This window comes from Oratosquilla oratoria, chromosome 31 (genome assembly GCF_046742065.1).
Source record: "Oratosquilla oratoria isolate Oo_2021 chromosome 31, ASM4674206v1, whole genome shotgun sequence".
NCBI lineage: Eukaryota > Metazoa > Arthropoda > Malacostraca > Stomatopoda > Squillidae > Oratosquilla > Oratosquilla oratoria.
The window spans coordinates 23,056,451-23,073,950 of record NC_134807.1 but is presented as its reverse complement, the minus strand read 5'-3'; the positions used below and the strand labels follow the sequence as shown (position 1 = coordinate 23,073,950).

Genomic DNA, 17,500 nt, shown 5'->3' with positions numbered 1-17,500 from the left:
ATTCTATTTTATTATATTTTTTATTTATTTTTTATGTATTCATTTGTTTTTTCCAATTTTATTTATTTATTTATTTAATTATTTCCTATTATGCGGAATAGCAAATGACCATTCGACCCCACTGGTTGAACGTTCAAGAGGATTTAGACAAACTTGATCACTGGTTTCAAAAAGTTGCTAATGAAATTCAATCCAATTAAGTAAAGTTGTGCACACGGGTAAAAATACCAATAAGGACGAAGTAATTTGGAAAATCGTTAATTGCAGCGGACAAAGAAACGGATCTTACAGATGAGTATCGGCAACAACTTTGCATTCTAAATATTGTGTTTCTGTTTCAAATAAAGAAGAAATATATTACCGCATGATATTCGAAACCTAGTAAAGACAATGACGGTTTTAAAAGGATACAACGTCGAGCTACAAAACACAGAGTCATCGTTGATTTGTTTGTTGGTGTCAGGTTTGTTGATTTGTCTGTTGATGTCAGGTTCGTTGATTTGTCTCTTGATGTCAGGTTCGTTGATTTGTCTCTTGATGTCAGGTTCGTTGATTTGTCTCTTGATGTCAGGTTCGTTGATTTGTCTCTTGATGTCAGGTTCGTTGATTTGTCTCTTGATGTCAGGTTCGTTGATTTGTCTCTTGATGTCAGGTTTGTTGATTTGTCTATTGATACCAGGTTACATCAACAGACAATTTAACCCCTTCGTCTTCCTACCAGGCATGAAACTGTGGATTGGTTTTACTGTAGGCGCGTAACTGTATCTGTGAGGAAGTGCATATACAATATATGTGTACTGTAACTTACTGAGGGTTTCTGTCTCCAAGAAGTGATGCAGCTTGTGAATTGACTTGTATACTGGACCATACTTTAAGTTGTATAATATATAATTTTTAGAGAATAAAGGACAAATGAGAGATTGTGTGTTGGGAGTAAAATGAAGATGATCTAGGAATTGAATTTAGTCTAACGTTTCGACCAACTTGGTCTTCTTCAGAGTTATCTACAGAATTTTTTTACATAAGTTACAATTTATATCACTCTTGAAGGGTACTCGGTCAGGTTATAACGCCTGGACGGTGACCATTTGTTCCGTGTTCCACCCATCTCGTCGCGTCTAACACGAGGACACTTGTTATCATACTGTGTTATGTTTTGTACAATGATTTGGTCGGTAACTTAAACTAAAAATTGGGAGTAAACGGGGTAATCCACGGCACAGGAGTCTACCGGAGGAAGGTCAAATTAATCCTACACTCTCTCACAGGAAAACCGAAGACCTTTACAGTTTAGCGAAGTTTCTTTGAGGACTGTCGTCTGGACTTCGGGGCGATCTGAGGTTGTTGTAGTTGTTGTTCTTGATGTCGGTCTAAGCGAAATCTGAGACACAGGTGACGGAGATCAGAGCAAAGGCGGACTTCTTGTTACTGAAATGAATTTCAGTTTGAAGTTCTCTTTCAGTTGAAATGCCTTTAGATGCACTACGTTAGCATTTGAAGTGAGAGAGAAGTTTAAACTCTACTTCAGGTCAGCAACAGGAAGTCTGTTTTTGCTCTGTGCTGCGTCGCCTGTGTCGCCTGCGTCTCGGTTTGCTCTTAGGCCCATGGTCTGTAATTCACCGTCGCTTCTATCCTCGTGGACAATCTCGTGCCTTTGCCGTGAATAGGATGAGGGTCAAGCTCTAGTGTGATGACTTCCACAAGAAGAACCAAAACCCAGACTCTTCCAGAAGCAGACTCCCAGAGCCGTATATATATTCGCCAGCCCTGGCGATCACTTTCTACCAATAGAAAAAAGAATTCTATTAACTTTGTTAATTACAGTTACGAAAAATATTGGTAGGTTTTGTAGATAAGCTCATAAGCCAAATACACTTAACTAGTACATCAGGTAAAACTCTACCTTCTAATGGTTACTAGCATTCGCCAGAGCTGACAGAAGGTTTAAAACGGTCACTAGACACCTCGACTGAAAACACAGAGTTGTAGTTCAGACTTTATGGCCTACTGCAGGACCGGCCTATCGCCTGAGGGACAATACAGCCTCTGTACCTCACCACAGTGACTTTCTAATCCGGCTTGGTAAGGTTGCGTGTATGGTGGGAAGTGATGCATGTAAAGTTGTCGTTGGTGTATATGAATAATGGCTATGGTTGCGAATGAAGTCGGAAATATCCGCAAGACGTCTTACGTAACTATTTTGTTCCATACGGGTATCAAATTTGCCAGTAAACGCCAGAGCTTATTTTCCTTCTCCTTCGCTTCTCCTCACAACTCCAAAGAAATATATCTTTCGAAAAATGGGAAGCTTTCTACAGAGGTTGGTTACTGATTCTTTTGTCGTTGTTATCGCCTGTATATATATACATATATATATTATATATATATGTATATATATACATATATATGTATGTATATATATATATATATATATATATATATATATATATATCAACAAGGTAATGTAGCACATTGGTAAGATAATACTAATGACCCATTTTCGGAGAAGAATAAGCGAAAGTAAAAAGGTCCGTATTTTTCGATCACTAACTGTGATCCTCTTCACATCTGCTGAAGAGGATCACAGTTAGTGTTCGAAATAAACGGATCTTTTTACTTTCGCTTATTCTCCTCCGAAGGTGGGTCATTAGTATTATATATATATATATATATATATATATATATATATATATATATATATATATATATATATATATAATACTGATGACCCACTTTCGGAGAAGAATAAGCGAAAGTATAAAGATCTGTATATTTTGATCACTAACTGTGATCCTCTGCGGAAGAGGATCACAGTTAGTGATCGAAATATACAGATCTTTATACTTTCGCTTATTCTTCTCCGAAAGTGGGTCATCAGTATTATTTTACAAATGTCCTACGACAAAACTTGTTATATATATATATACATATATATATATATATATATAAGTATACATATGTATATATATCTATACGTATATATATACACGTGTATATACATATATACATATATACATACATATATCACAGCAAAGTAATGTCGTAGTACATTGGTAAAATAATACTAATGACCCACTTTCGGAGAATAATAGGCGAAAGTAAAAAGATCCGTATATTTCGACGCATCGGCCGAAGAGGATCACAGTTAGTGATCTAAATATACGGATCTTTTTACTTTCTCTTATTATTTTCCGAAAGTGGGTCATTAGTATTATATATATATATATATATATATATATATATATATATATATATATATATATATATATATATACACATATATATATATATGTATATATATATGTATATATATACATATATATACGTATATATATGCATATATATATACATACATATATACATATGTATATATATACATATATATACACATATATACATATATATATATATATACATACATATATCACAGCAAAGTAATGTCGTAGCCCATTGGTAAAATTATACTAGTGACCCACTTTCGGAGAAGAATAAGCGAAATTGAAAAGATCCGAATATTTCGACCACTGTGATCCTCTTCACATCTGCCGAAGAGGATCACAGTTAGTGATCGAAATATAGGGATCTTTTTACTTTCTCTTATTATTTTCCGAAAGTGGGTCATTAGTATTATATATATATATATATATATATATATATATGTATATATACATGAATATATATATATATATGTATATATATATACATACATATACGAGTTTATATATATATATATATATATGTATATATATATATATATATATATATATATATATATATATATATAAATACTGTATGTGTGTGTGTGTATCTAATTCACTTCATTGTATACTCTCCAATTTATCCCACCTAACCTCAAATACGAAGTGTGTGTTTTATGTGCGACAGAAAGTATGTATCCCCGTGTATCTGCATGGAGATATACCCTTGATCAATGAATTTAATTATAAATTATTGATGCATTGAAATGTACACCACTCCCGCTCTCTCAACACACAGACATTGGATTTGGACAGACGTACCCTTGTCCCGTGGTACACAGTAACATGCCACGATGATGACCTGCATTACTATGCATTGCGGTCTAATGCGTCATCATCCTTCGCAGGATACCCCTCCCCTTTGCGAGGAGGACTTCTTTAAAATCCTCCTCAACATCCTGTTCCCAAAATCCTTGTATCCTGCAAATTCTCAATCCTTTCATCTTCTTCGCTTCGTTCCATCTTTAATCCTTCTCATGGTCCTTGTATCCTACTACTTTCTTCGCTATCCTCTCCTTCTCCTCTTCCTCCTCTTCGTCCTCCTCATCCTGAGTAGCTTCTTGTCTTCATCCTTGCTATTGTCTCTCTCTTTCTCCTCCTCCTTCCCATCTTCCTCCCCCTTTCTTCTCCCCTCCTCCTCCTTCTCCACCTTCTCCTCTTCCTCCTCTTCGTCCTCTTCATCCTGAGTAGCTTCTTGTCTTCAGCTTTGCCATCGTCTTTCTCTTCCTCCTTCTCCTTCCTCTCTTCCTCCCCCTTTCTTCTCCCCTCCTCCTCCTTCTCCTCTTCCTCCCCCTTTCTTCTCCCCTCCTCTTCCTCTTCTTCCTCTTCCTTCCCCTCCCCTTCCTTTTTCCCCATTTTTCTCCCACTCCTCTTCCTGTTCCGTCTCCTCCTCACACTACTACTACTACTCCTCCTGATCTTCCTCCTTCTTCCCCCTCCCATTCCTCTTCTTCTTGCTCTTACTCCTTCATCCTCCATTCCTCATCCTCCTCGTCTTTCTTCTTCTCCCCCTGCCGTTCCTCCTGATCCATCTTCTCCCATTTCCCAATTTTACTCCTATTATTCCACCTCCTTCCATCCTCCTCCTTCTCTTCTTCCCCCTCATACTCCTCCCTCCCCTCCTCCTCCTCTTCCTCCTCCTCATGCTCCTACCTCCCCTCCTCCTCCTCCTTCTCCTCCTCCTCCTCCTCCTCATACTCCTCCCTCCCCACCTCCTCCTCATACTCCTCCCTCTCCTCTTCCTCCTCATCCTCTTCCTCATACTCCTCCTCCTTCCTCCCCTCCTCCTTCCTCCCCTTCTCCTTTTCATCCTCCTCCTCCTCCCCCTCCTCCCTCCCCTCTTCCTCCTCCTCCTCCCTCCCCTCCTCCTCCTCCTCCTCCTCCTCCTCTTTCTCCACAGTCTTATGACACCTTCACGTTCACCTCCATATCGTGCGTGTATTGTCATTTTACTAAGCGGCTTTTCCTCCTAATACTTCTCCAGCTTTTATAGCTCCTCCTCTCCTCCTCTCCTCACTCATCCCCCTCGTCTTCCTCATCTTCCTCATCTTCTTCCTCTTCTTTCTCCTCCCACATCTCCTTCTGCTCCTCGTCTCTTCCTCCCCATCTTCATCCTCCTTTTGATCCTCCTTTTCTTTATCCTCTTCTCCTTCCTCCGCCTCCTCCTCCTCCTCCTCCTTGTTTTCCTCATCTTCTTCCACTTTTTTCTGCTCATATTCCTCTCCTCCCCATCTTCATCCTCCTCTTGTTCCTCCTCCTTTCTTTCCTTCTCTTCCTCCTCCTCCTCCTCCTCCTCCTTCTCCTAATCCTCCCCCTCCCCATCTGCCTACTCTTCTTCCTTCTCGCCTACCTCTTCCTCTTCTCTCCCTTCCTCTTCTCCCTCCTCCCTTTCTACCTCCTTTTCTTCTTCCATGACCTCGTGTATCTCTTCCTCTTCACACTCCTCCCTTCTTCCTTCGCCTCTCTCCTCTCCTCCTTGAAGTCTCCTCGTTCTCCAACACTCCTTCTCCCTCTCTCCACTTCCTTCTCCAGAGAGTTCCCCGTTTTTTAGTTACCCGCTAGGGACTTGTGCTAAGCTTTGAGGTTAAAGATAATCTCCTTATTGAGGCTTTACGTCAGATTGAGACCCGCCATTAGCCTCAGCCTTAACCCTCAGGTGTGGCGACGCCTCTGGCACAGCCCTTCAGCCTCAATTTAAGGCCCCCCTACCTTCTCCTCCACCCCCCTACACACTCCTTTTATGGTCTTCGATGTTGGCCTTGTAGACTTTGTTCATTAGTCTTCCGTAGAGTCCTAGAAGGAATCGAGATTTTTTTTTTTTTTTTCTTTTTAGGCCAGGTGATCTTAGTCTGTTTAGAGGAACCTATGAGTACCATTGTCAAGGAAAATATTTATTTATTTATTTATTTGTTTATTATTTTTCATTTTCTATTTTTTTTTTTTTTTTTTTTTTTTTTTTTTTTTTATCTATTTATTTTTGGCGCACCGGCTTAGCCGCCGTTTTCCAGACGCAAACGCCTTTGGACAATAACACACACACACACACACACACACACACACACACACACACACACACACACACACACACACACAAACACAATAAACAAAGGAAAAAAAGAAAACAAAAACATATCCACGGGGAAAAGCCTCTCTGGCGCGTCGTGGTGTTGACTCACCAATTAATGATGCTCCAGAAAGATTTAGACAGGATCTTCCAGCAGACTCTTCCTCGACTGAATGGGGAATTTTATATCACTTTTTGAATAATTCGGGAGCGTCTTTCTGTTCTCCCCACTCCTAAGGGCACCTCTCCAGGTGACTGGAATTGTCTGGTGTTAATTGAGATGTAACGCGAAGGTCCTCCTCGGCAAGGAGATCTTCGACGGGGAGAAGTCTTGGACGAAGAGATCGAGGTCTTCTTCAGAATGAGTTCGGTCGAACTTTAAGTACCATAAAAGAGAGAGGGGGTGGGATGAGAGAGAAAACGACAACGAGAGAGGGAGAGAGGACAAGAGAGGGGATGAGAGAATATGAATGATAAAGAAGAGAGAGAGAGGGAGGAGAGAGCACAAGAGAGGGGAAGAAAGAATGAAAACGAGAGAAAGGGGGAGAGAGAACAATAGAGGGAGAGGAAGATCGGGGAAGAGAACGAAAACGATAGAGAGAGGGGTAGAGAATGAGAACGAGAACAAGAGAGGAGAGAGAAAGACTATGTGTCTTTGGCCAGAGCAAAAGCTGTTAAGTCAAGCCCAAGGTTTGACTCACCCTCGCCACTTCTTTCTTAAACCGGGTGCTATGAGATGAATAAAATCGCCTGGCGGCACCCAAAGTAAAACGATTAAAGGAAACTATTATAATGTTGCTACAACCGAGGTCTATCCAGCAACTTGACCCTCATCCGTCCCATGCGGTGCTTTTGTCTTGGATGCTGGCGGCCGCCAAGCCATTTCATCCAACTGTCCGTGACACCTTTAGTAGTGAAGCAGGTGAGCCTTACGTTAGGGTCGAGGGAGCGTTTTCGACCGAAAAATGGAAAATAAAAAGAGAAACTGTGTTCTCTTACCATGAAAAAAGTCTGTCGACAGCCAGGAAGAAACGGTTGATAAAGCTCTCCACCTTTAATGAGTTTAATACAGGGAGATCGAGGACACATGCGTCATACGAGAAAGAAAGTCCTTGCGAAGAAGATGAAGAATGAGGATGAGGAGAAAGGAGAAGGAAACAGGCGAGACGCGACGATAGCGCGACGGGAAACGCCGCGCGCGCGCGCGCACCGATCCAACAGGGCAGGGCATCGCAGTGTGCGGCGTATTTGCTTCCGTCCTTTCCGTGTACATTTGTGTCGTGTGCTGTCGTGTTCGATAGCAGCCGTGGGGGGGACGGGGGTGGGGGGATGAAGCACTTCGCACGTTTAGCTTCCGTGCCGGACTTGGGTGTTTGCAGTACAGCCCCAGAGTCTGGCCACCAGAATCTGCCCCAGAATGTGTATCCGACTGTTCCAGGCTGGTGCTCAGAATCTAACTCCATATATATATATAATATATATATACGTACACCAGAATCTGCCCCAGAATGTGTATCAGACTACCCCAGGCTGTTGCTCAGAATCTAACCCCAGATTCTGCTACCAAACTCTACCCCTAGATTCTGCTACCAGACTCTACCCCCAGATTCTACTACCAGACTGCCACCAGAATTTCCCTCAGACTCTGACCACCAGAATGTGTAGACTGTAGTTTCTACTACCGGACTCTACCTAAGAGTCTACTACCAGACTACCCCAGATTCTACTACCAGATTACCACCAGAATCAGTCCTAGAGTCACCAGACTCATGATATCACCATCTTGCAATGGACTCATAACGTAGCATGGACGGCTGTGTGAAGTAGAACTTAGTGTGTGAGAAGAATGTATGAAAAAGTACATGTGACATGATATGATGGAAGGGTGACTATCTCGCTTAGTTGGGGGCGACGTTCATGCATCTCACTCGAACCTGGACTTAAACAAAATCTATAAAATTTGCCACAAAGTTTGTGTTTTTTATTATCTCCCATCAAAGGTTCACGGGAAATCGTCCATCGCTAAAAATAAAATCGTTGAAATGGAGCCCGCCAGGATGACGGTTGACGGACGGCCGAGCGACATGACGTCACGGAACTCTAAGCGTCTGTTTACGTTTGGATTTTGAAATGCAAAGGAACCATGTCTTTCACATAAAGAGCGAGTGAGGGGTTTGGGGTTGGCATACTGTGGAAAAGCTAGGAACACCTCACATCTCAAAGAATCAAGTAATTGTTTATCTATTTATTTGTTTGTTTATTTATTATCTACTTATCAGTTTGTTTATTTTCAATCAGAACAGTGTGGAATTGGGAAAATGCTATGCTGAGAAGCTTCTTATGAATATATACTGTGCACTACAAGTAATGTTTGGCTGTGAGATTATTTATACACATGCGAAGAATAGTTTCATCAATGCATGTATAGATATAGAAATATCACTACAAATATATCAATATGCTGGTAATATTGACATTTTTATATACATATGAAATGTATATGTGTGTGTGTGTGTTTCTCTATTCTCACTCCCTTCCCCAGACAATGTCCTTTTTATTGATAATGTTTCTGTCTGTATTTCAACATAGTTGTCGTTCCTCTCCTCTCTCCCTCTCTCCCTTCGTCTTTCCCTCTCTCACTCCCTCACTCCCTCCCAACCACCTTTTCCAGTTTCGAGAGCCCGGTTTCCTCCTTCCCTCCCACCCATCTTTCGCTCCCTCCCACCCACCCTTCGCTCCCTCCCACCCACCCTTCGCTCCCTCCCTCCTTCCCCCCCCTTCGCTCGCTTCCTCCCCCTCCTCCTTGACCCCCTCCTTCCTCCTTCACCCCTCCCCCTCAACCCTAACCCGCCCCCCGACTTCCGCATAGGTTGCAAATATACTGGAGCAACCAGTTGAACATGAAATGCTTCCTCCCCCCCGTCCCCCCTCCGCCGGTCCCCCCACCTCCCCCCTCCCCCACCCTCCAGCGTCGCGTTGTCATGCCGCTCGGGCTGCTCAGTGTACCCCGGTGTATGCAGTTTCTCAATGTCAGACAAATAGAAAATAAAATAAAATAAAAAAAAGACATCAAACGTGGGCAATGTCTTCCCGAGGAGTAGGATGAGACATAACCCAGTCGTGATAGTTTTTGCTACAATTGAGTTAGATGACGAGAGTCGTCTAGCGCTAGCCAGTACAAAATCATTAAAGTGTGCCGATATATATATATATATATATATATATATATATATATATATATATATATATAAAGGATTACAAAGGATTACAAAGGCAAAGCATGCCGACAGGAGACCTTTTGATCCATATCTAGGTCGGATGAAAAAAAAAAAAAAAAAAAAAAAAAAAAAAAAAAAAAATATTAATAATAAATTAAAACTATAACAATGTAAATAACAATTAAAATACATAAATGCATTGGTATAGTTGAATAACAAACAAACAGGTAAATAGTAAATGATAATAAATTGACATATAACTAATAATAAATGAAAATCAGACAGACAAATTATAACAAAACAAAAACAAATAATATAACATAAATTATAATCATTACAGCATCTTACTTTGGTATTTATCTAAATGATTCTTAAAGCTTCGAACTGAACTACATTGCACTACCTGTGCAGGAAGTTTATTCCATTCATTAACTACACGGTTGGCAAAGTTGTTTCTACCTACTTCCAAATTGAATCTATTTCCGGACAGTTTGAGACCATTGTTTCTTGTCTGATTCTCATTCAATGTGAAAATTTGGTCACTTTTGATGTTGTCAATTCCCTTTAAAATCTTAAAGACCTGTATCAAGTCACCTCTGAGTCTACGCTTTTTTAGGGAAAACAGATTCATGTGCTTAAGTCGATTTTCGTATGATTTATTTTTGATATTTGGAATCAGTTTTGTGGCTCGCCGTTGTACTTTTTCCAATCTGTCAATGTCTTTAATGAGATTCGGTGACCATACGGAAACAGCATATTCCAAATGTGGACGAACTAACGATTTATATAGCTTGTTAATGAGTGATGGACTTTTGAAATCAAAAGATCGCGCAATCAATCCCAGAATCTTATTTGCTTTCTCAGAGGCTGAAATACACTGCTTGGATGATTTGAGGTCGTTACTGATAATTACGCCGAGATCTTTTTCACTATCCACTTTTGTTAACGAATTTCCAAATAACTTGTAATCGTACTTGCTGTTATTTTTACCTATGTGCATTACCTTGCATTTACTTGTGTTAAATTTCATTAGCCACTTTTCAGACCATTGCTGTAATTTATCTAAATCTTCTTGAATATCTAATTGGTTTGAGTGATCATTTGCCACTCCGCACAGTTTAGTATCATCAGCAAATTTGGAAAGAGTAGATTTTAGTCCATGGTCTATATCATTTATATATACTATGAATAGAAGTGGCCCAAGAACGGAACCCTGAGGAACTCCACTTGCAACACTTTTCCATCCAGAAGTTTTTCCATTTAAAACAACTCTCTGTTTTCGACCTTTCAACCAATTACTAGTCCAACCTAATAGGCTGCCACTTATTCCATGCAAAGCTAATTTAGTAAGTAGTCTTTCGTGTGGGACGGTATCAAAAGCTTTTGCAAAGTCTAGATATATTAAATCTATATTGTTTCTTTTGTCATAATTCGAGATAACTGTGTTGTAGAATTCGAGTAGGTTAGTCACGCAAGAACGTTTCCGTCTGAAACCATGTTGGCTATCATTTATCAAACGGTTACTTTCTAAATGATATTCGATAGCATCTCTGATGATAGTTTCCATTATTTTTCCTACGATCGAAGTCAAACTAATAGGCCTATAGTTATTTGGTTTCTTTTTGTCACCTTTTTTGAATATGGGAGTAACGTTAGCTAGCTTCCATTCTCTTGGGACATCTCCGGATATGATGGATTTCTTGAAAATAATTTCTAATGGAACAACAATCTCATTTTTCATTTCCTTTAAGATTCTTGGATGCCAACCGTCAGGCCCTGGTGTTTTATTAACTTTGAGTTTGTCTATACACCTTTTAATTGTTTCTTTTGTTATATTTACCGTAGTGAGTAAGTTTACCCCAGACTTTTCACAGGTTTCAGTTTGGAATTCACTTTGAGGTGTTTCGTTTACGAATACCGAGCTAAAATAATTGTTTAAGAGATTACACATTCCTTCATTTGAATATTCAAGTTGACCGTCAGCAGATAATAGTGGACCAATGTGATTCCTAACAACCTTTTTATCTCTAATGTAACTATAGAATTCTTTGGGATTCTCTTTGGATTTCTCAGCGATGTTCATTTCGTATTGTCGTTTTCTTTTTCTTATTGTCTTTTTTAAATCTCTCTGTATTGATACATAACTTTCATAGTCATTAGATGCACCCGAGCACTTATACTTCTTATAAGCCTGTCTCTTTTTAGCAATACTTTTTTCAGTTTCTTTGTCGAGCCACTTTGGGCGAGCCTGATTTGGGGGACGTCTGTCCTTAAAAGGAATGTAAGTTTGAATCATCTTAGTGAGCGTATTTTGAAATATTTCCCACATCTGATCTACAGGCCTTTCGTTTAATTTTTCCTCCCAAACTGTAAGCTGAAGCTCCTGACGTAGTTCTATGAACTGAGCTTTACTGAAATCGGGTATTTTAGAAGCACAAGTATCTATTCTAAAATTGTTTAGGAGTTTGAATCTGACTAAGTTGTGATCGCTATTTGCAACAGATTCACCGACTTCTACATCAGATGCCATGCTTTCGCGGCTAGTGATCAATAAATCGAGTAAGTTTCCATATCTTGTGGGCTCTTTTACATGCTGAATTAAGTAATTGTCACCAAGAAAATCAATCAAGCGACTACCTATATGGCCATGTTCAAGGGTCATCCAATCAATGTCAGTAAAATTGAAATCACCCATTATCAATAAATCCCGGTTGCAGAAACTAGACAGTTCTTGAAATAACAGTTTGTCGTCTGCTAATGATAATGTCTTTGGCCTATATATTACACCTATATTCATTTTTTGTCCATTTGTTTGGGTTAACTCAACCCACAAACTGTCATATGCATCCTGTTTCACTTTCTCTAAAACACAAGCATGAACATTGTTTTTAACGTACAATAGAACACCCCCACCTTTCTTGTGGTTTCTATCCTGATGAAAGTGTTTAAATCCCGCAATATTAAATTCAGCTTCGAACTCTGTACCATTTAACCATGTCTCAGTTATTCCTATCATATCGAGATTTTCGCTTTTGACATACGCCTGTATTTCTTGAAATTTGTTCCTAATACTACGAGCATTAAAGTACATAGTTTTAAGAAACTCCTGATTATTTCTTTTTGACACATTTTGAGTTTCAATATCGTGTCTCATATTATCATTTTGTTTTTTATTTATGCCTTGCTCTATATTATTATTTGGTCCTTCATTGACATTCAATGCCTCATTAACATTTCTCCTATCAAAATTAACATTTCCCCCATCACGGACATCTGGTCGATTACGGTCATCCGATCTATTTTGTACATTTTGTCCCCCTACGTCACCGTGATTCACGCCGGCCTCCCGTCGTTCAGTGACATTATGTCCGGCATCCCTTTCTAAAATTATATTTTGTCCTCCAGTGACATTATATCCTACCGTGATATTTTTTCCTCCACTATAATTACATCCCATCGTGATCTTTTGTCTTCCACTGTCATTACATATATATTTACCTGTCCTGGCCTTAACCTTCAAGCGAATTTGATTGAAAATATGTACGTCTGTGTTCCACGTCACGCACATGTACACACACGTGCACACATACACACACACACACACACACACACGGCTCGACGGCGCAGTGGTAGCGTTCGCAACCGCTACTCCAATGGTCCGAGTTCGAATCCAGCCCAGGGCTGAAATTATTTCAATATCGCTGCGCTGCGAGCCGTTACTCCAACTCTCGTGGGCAGGGAGCTGGAATTGTGTGTAAGATCACATCATTGTCCATAAATCGGTCATTTATGAGTTCCGAGCTCCATCCGGGAGGATAATAGCTATCGATCACGAGTCTAACACATGATCCAAAACCATAATGAAACACACACACACACACACACACACACACACACACACACACACACACACAACACACACTTTCTGCCTCTCTCTCTCTCTCTCTCTCTCTCTCTCTTTCTCTTTTTCTCTCTTCGTTTCGTATCCTGCTCGTGGTCTGGTCTTGTTGGTGTTAGGTTGCACCTGATCAAATTGCAACGCGAACATTTTGCAAGCCTTTATCAACATTGCCTCGAGCCTGAGGGCTGCTCAAGTACACACACACACACACACACACACACACACACACACACACACACACACACACACACACACGCACGCACGCACTCACATGGAATTCTACAAGTGTAGATCTTGTCCTGTATATTACAAGTAGATAAAAATATCACACACACACACACACACACACACACACACACACACACACACACACACACACACACACACACACACACACACGCACGCATACACACACGCACACAGGCATACACACACACACACACACACGCACACAGGCGTACACACACACACATGCAAGCTTACTTAGTTCCATTACGAGGCTTCTGTAAAGATCAAGTGTCGCTCGTTGTTGATTTCGCAGGTCCGGGGAAGCTTGTGGCCGCAAAATGTTTTCCCTCTGAAGCGATGCGTATTAGAATGTGATAGATAAATGATGAATATATTAACAGAATAAATAAATACGTCGATGAAATAAATTATGAAGAAATTAAAGATAAATAGGCCGATAAAAGAAATGATGAATAAATAAGTGGATAAATGAGTAGATAATATAGTTATAAGTAAACGTACTTTTTTGTTTTAGATTATTAGTTAAACAAACGTTTGTTTTACAAGTAAATCGAAACTTTTCTGTCCTGGATTAGACAAACGTTTCTGTCTTAGATATATTAATTACATGGAAACATTTTTTTTTTAATCTTTATGATATAAACGTTTCCGTCTGAAACGAATACCTAGATAAATAGATTTAATAATAAATAAGAATAAACGTTTCCTTCTTCTCTGTCCTTCGAAAGGGTTCTTTGCTTGTGATTCTTTGCACGTGAGGAAGAAGAGGGAGGAGGAGGAGGAGGAAATGGAGGGAAGAGAGAAAGGTGTAGGAGAAGGAAGAAGAAAGAAGAGGAAGACAGAGAAGAGGAGAAAGAGAGAGAGAGGAGGAAAGGGAAGAGGAGAGAGAGGAGGAGGAGGAAAGGGAAGAGGAAAGAGTGAGAGAGGAAGTGTTGGAGAAGAGAGAGAGAGAGAGGAGGAGGAGGAAAAGGAAGGGAAGAGGAGAGAGAGAGAGAGGACGCTAGGGAGGAGGAGGAGGCGTTGAAGGAGAGAAAGAGAGAGAGAGAGAAGAAAGAGGAGAGAGAGAGAGAGGACGCAAGAGAGGAGGAATGCTGAAGAAGAGAGAGAGAGAGAGTGAATGAGAGAGGAGGAGGAGGAAGAAGAAAAGAAAGAGAAGAATGTAAAGAGCAAATTGGGAGAGAGGTGGGGGGGGGAGAAGGAAAATGGACTCATTTCTTGATTTGCTTTTCCTTTCCACCGACCAGGTGGAGGTGGAGGGGGTGGAAGTGGATGGAGGGAGGGGGGGGGTTGCTGACGTCATTGTGTGTCGCAAGCACCACAAACAATTTAGTTCAGAAGCCTTTGAATCTCCTACTCTTACTCTTCCTTCTCCACTTCTTCTTCCTCTTCCTCCTCATCATCTTCCTTCTCCGCTTCCTCCTCCTCCTCATCTTCTTTCCCCGCTTTCCCCTCCTCATCCTTCTCCTCTACTTCTTCCTCCTCTTCCTCCACATCTTCTTTCCCCGCTTTCTTCTCCTCCTCCTCCTCCTCCTCTACTTCTTCCTCCTTCTCTTCCTCTACTTCTTCCTCCTCTTCCTCTTTCTCATTTTCTTTCCCCGCTTCCTCCTCCTCCTCCTCCTCTAGTTCTTCCTCCTCTTCCTCCTCCTCATTTTCCTTCTCCGCTTCCTCCTCCTTCTCATCTTCTTTCTCCGCTTTCTCCTCCTTATCCTCCTCCTCATCCTACCTCCTCCTACCTCCTCCTTCTCATACCTCCTCCTCCTCATACCTCCTCCTACCTTTTTCTCCTCATACCTCCTCCTCCTCCTCCTCCTACCTCCTTTTCCTCATACCTCCTCTTCGTCCTCCTCCTCCTCCTCCTCCTCCTCCTCTTCCTCCTCCTCCGGGCGGGTGGGCTTTGATTGGAGTGCCTGCTGGCCCGTGAGTCTGCATACGAGGAGGAGGAGGAGGAGTCCCCGTTCCTTCCTTCCTTCCTTCCTTCGATGGCGCGCCGTCCTCCTCTCCTCACGCGTGCCGCCACCTCCCGTCCTCCCTCTCTCACGAGGTCTTGATCCGCGCGGTAATGACCGTGAGACCGAACGAGTGGCGTGAGGGGGGGAGGGGGAGTGGGCGTGAGGGGGAGGGGTAATGGGCGTGCCCTACCTCCCTTGGATAGGCGAGGTCAATGCCTAGATTTTTTTTATTTATTTATATACAGTATATACATATATATATATATATATATATAAATATATATATATACTGTATATATATATATATTTATATATAAATATATATATATATATATATATATATATATATATATTATATATATACATATATATATATACATAAGAACATAAGAATGAAGGAGACTGCAAGAGACCATAAGGCCTACGCTAGGCAGCTCCGTATCCATCACCACCTGTCATCCCCATCCATAAAATTGTCTAATCGTTTCCTAAAACAACTGATGGTTTCAGCGCTTACTACATGGTTAACTGAGTTTATTCCATTCGTCGACCACCCTATTAGTAAATCAATTCTTGTCTATTTCATTTTTAAATCTAAATTTGTCCAGTTTATAACCATTACTGAGAGTCCTGCCCTGTTGTTCTAATATGATGACCTTGTTTGCATCACACTTGTTAAAGCCTTTGATCCACAGAGAGTGTAAGTTAAGGTGCCTAAGCCTCTCTTCATAAGGCAAATTTCTGAGTCCAATATATATATATATATATATATATATATATATATATATATAGATATTTATTTATTGATTGTGTATTTTGTTATATGTAAATGGTTATATATAAGGATGTTCTGGTTTTGATCAAAATTATGGTTTGGGTTGTTATTCGTTTTTTATTAATTCATTTTATGTTATTTATTTGAATATTTACTTATCTATCTTTATTTTATGTTATTTATTATAAACATTATTATTATTATCTTTTGTGAAAGATGCACAACATCTTAGTGGTTACTCACGATTTATATTAATTTAGATCATAGGGGAAAATATTTCTGGGTAATATGGAGACGTTTAGAAATAAAATGATGTGAAAAAAGAAAAAAAACACTGTATTTGTCAACTTATTGCATAGATAGAGTGACCTAACACCAATATTATTTAGTTCCATTCCCTCTTGAAGTCGAGACGAAGGAGTGTATCTATACCCCTAGGCCACCTCCGCTGGGCTAGAGGAAGACTCGTTTTACACGTGTCGACTTTTCGCCGTGCGCCGTCCACGACACGACGTCGTACTCTCAAATAACCATGGATATGGGCATTTTCACACGTGGTCGTGACGTGGTTGTTTAAGTGCACGACGTCGTGTCGTGGGCGGCGCACGGCGAAAAGTCGACACGTGTGAAACGAGACTAGGAGATCATGTGTCAGGAGATATCCACGTAAATATTACGAGAATGAAGTTTCTTTCTGTTTAATTACTGAGACTGGGCAAGAGAGGAAGGAAGGGGGGAAGGGATGGGAGAAGGATAGAAAGAAGAGAAAGAAGGAAGGAAGGAAGAGAGAAAGTAAGGGAGGGATAGGAGAAAGAAAGAGGAAAGAGAGGGATGGAAGAAGGAAGCAAAAGGGAGATAGGAAGGAAGTAATTGAAAAGGGAAAGAGAAAGGTAGAAGGAGGGTAAGAAAAATTAAGAAATTAAGGAAGGAATGGAAGAAGGACGGCAGGAAGAAAGGAAGGAGAGAAAGAAAGAATGAAGAAAGGGAAGGAAAAATTAAAAGAATAGATGGAAGAAAGAAAGAACGAAAGCAGATACACTGGAATGAAGGAGAAAAAGAAAAAATGAAGAAAGGGAGGGAAAAATTA

General features: G+C 40.5%; 1 protein-coding gene across 2 annotated transcripts in view; it reads right to left on the bottom strand.

The window, feature by feature from the left end:
- Nucleotides 1-17,500, bottom strand: part of chp (leucine rich repeat containing G protein-coupled receptor chaoptin) — a 679,434-nt gene that overhangs the window by 439,129 nt on the left and 222,805 nt on the right. The window lies entirely within an intron of this gene.